Source organism: Lynx canadensis, chromosome E2, assembly GCF_007474595.2.
Source record: "Lynx canadensis isolate LIC74 chromosome E2, mLynCan4.pri.v2, whole genome shotgun sequence".
In the NCBI taxonomy this organism is placed as follows: domain Eukaryota; kingdom Metazoa; phylum Chordata; class Mammalia; order Carnivora; family Felidae; genus Lynx; species Lynx canadensis.
This window is the reverse complement of record NC_044317.1, coordinates 49,614,291-49,616,614: the sequence shown is the minus strand read 5'-3', so window position 1 is coordinate 49,616,614 and position 2,324 is coordinate 49,614,291. Positions and strand designations below refer to the sequence as shown.

The following is a 2,324-nucleotide window of genomic DNA, read 5'->3' as shown; positions in this document are numbered from 1 at the left end:
AGGTCACGATCTCGCGGTCCGTGAGTTCGAGCCCCGCGTCGGGCTCTGGGCTGATGGCTCGGAGCCTGGAGCCTGTTTCCGATTCTGTGTCCCCCTCTCTCTCTGCCCCTCCCCCGTTCATGCTCTGTCTCTCTCTGTCCCAAAAATAAATAAACGTTGAAAAAAAAATTAAAAAAAAAATTATACAGTATTTGTCTTTCTCTGTCTGACTTATCACACTTAGTATAATGTGATTGATCCGTGTTGTCCCCAAATGGCAGAATTTCCTTTTTTCTCATGGCTGAACAGTAGTTCATATCTACACCACGTCTTCTTTATCCATTCATCTGTCGATGCCACTTAGGTCGCTGCCATAGTTCGGTTATTGTGAATAATGCTGCCTTATACACGGAGGCGCAGTACCTCTCGGGTGACCTGTGTTCATTTCCTTTGGATATATATACCCCGAAGCTGGAGTATCTATGATGTCACAATTTAGGGCCCCCCAGAGGGGTACACAGTGCCACAATCTGAGTCAGTTTCCTGGGCGGAGCGATCCCAACCCACTTCAACTCAGCACAGTCCATGCTGGGGCTGGAACAGCTCGGGCGGACGGTATCAGATTTCAGCCCAGAGACGGTCCAGGCAATGAGGAACTGTGATTTCAGCATTCCAAAAAAGCCACCTGCTTCTCTCTGGCAGCAGCAGAGCTGAGACTATAGGGCAAGATGGCTGTGCCCAAGTCCAAGTAAGGCCATCCTGAGCCCTTTCTACCTTGTTATTCTTAGAGTCCAAACTGACCTCTCAAAAACATGCACACCAGGCTGGAGAAGCACCTGCCTCTTGGGGTTAGACATCTGATTCTCTGAGAGCTCATTAGCAGCTAAAAACTGCTTTTGAAAACTCCAAAAGTGTATCTCCACAAGGAGATGGCCTCTCTTTTCATGTTGCCTCCTTTTTCCCAGAGGCTCCAACAGACAAGACTCATAGCAAAAAATCATCAATTACAGAGACTTATTCTGTTCCCAAAATTCAAAGTTTAATTTTTTTTAAATTTTTAAATGTTTACTTTTTTATTTTTTTTATTTATTTTTTTTATATATATGAAATATTGACAAATTGGTTTCCATACAACACCCAGTGCTCATCCCAAAAGGTGCCCTCCTCAATACCCATCACCCACCCTCCCCTCCCTCCCACCCCCCATCAACCCTCAGTTTGTTCTCAGTTTTTAACAGTCTCTTATGCTTTGGCTCTCTCCCACTCTAACGTCTTTTTTTTTTCCTTCCCCTCCCCCATGGGTTCCTGTTAAGTTTCTCAGGATCCACATAAGAGTGAAACCATGTGGTATCTGTCTTTCTCTGTATGGCTTATTTCACTTAGCATTACACTCTCCAGTTCCAAAAAATATGGAACGCTTCACGAATTTGCGTGTCATCCTTGCGCAGGGGCCATGCTAATCTTCTCTGTATCGTTCCAATTTTAGTATATGTGCTGCCGAAGCGAGCACATTGTTTACTTATTTTTGACAGAGACAGAGCGTGAGTGGGGGGTGGGCAGAGAGAGAGGGAGTCAGGGAATCTGAAGCAGACATCAGGCTCTGAGCTGTCAGCACAGAGCCTGACGCAGGGCTCGAACCCACGAACTGTGAAATCGTGACCTGAGCCAAAGGTTGGACGCTTAACCAACTGAGCCACCCAGGCGCCCCCAAAGTTTACATTTTAACCTGCTGACAGGAAGCAGGAAGCAAGGGAGTTGTGGCCTCTGACACATCCTCTGCAGCTTTCTCTGACTGAGATGATCCCTCTAGCGTTTAGGTCATAATCTTAGAAACTTGCATCAATTTTTATCATACATCCTAGCCACAAAATACAAAGCCATGTCTTTAAAAGTCCCCGTTGTTTTACCCCCTCTTTGTAAGCTTACTCAAACCCCGGGCAGTAGGTCTAACATTTACAAGGTTAGCAATGGCTGGGGAGGAGGGTTGTGACAACACCATGAAAGTGTTTTCTATCAGGGAACCTCAATCTTTCCCTCCTCCATCCACCCTCTTTATTTCTCTGGTTTATCTAAAATTTTGTCTTGTGGGGTGAAGACACAATTTTCTAGAGAAAGAAAAAAAAAAACAGTCCAAGCTTCCAAGAGTCCTCTCTGTGTGGCGTCAAACAAGACACTCTTGATTCCCCAGCAATGGACTGTCACGACACATGTGAAATATGTCTACCAGGGGACACTCAGCACCATTAGACATTCAGTACCTAAGATTTAATTACAGGCTAGTCACATACACACACTCTGCCTACAATGCATTCACATTCCTGACATCCAAAAGGAAAGCAAGTGTT

General features: G+C 45.3%; 1 non-coding gene across 1 annotated transcript; it reads right to left on the bottom strand.

Annotated features, from left to right (window-relative positions):
- Positions 1 to 1,382: 1,382 nt before the first annotated feature.
- Positions 1,383 to 1,489, bottom strand: LOC115503605. Its single transcript, XR_003965440.1, has one exon. It is a non-coding gene; the product is annotated as a U6 spliceosomal RNA (small nuclear RNA).
- Positions 1,490 to 2,324: the final 835 nt, after the last annotated feature.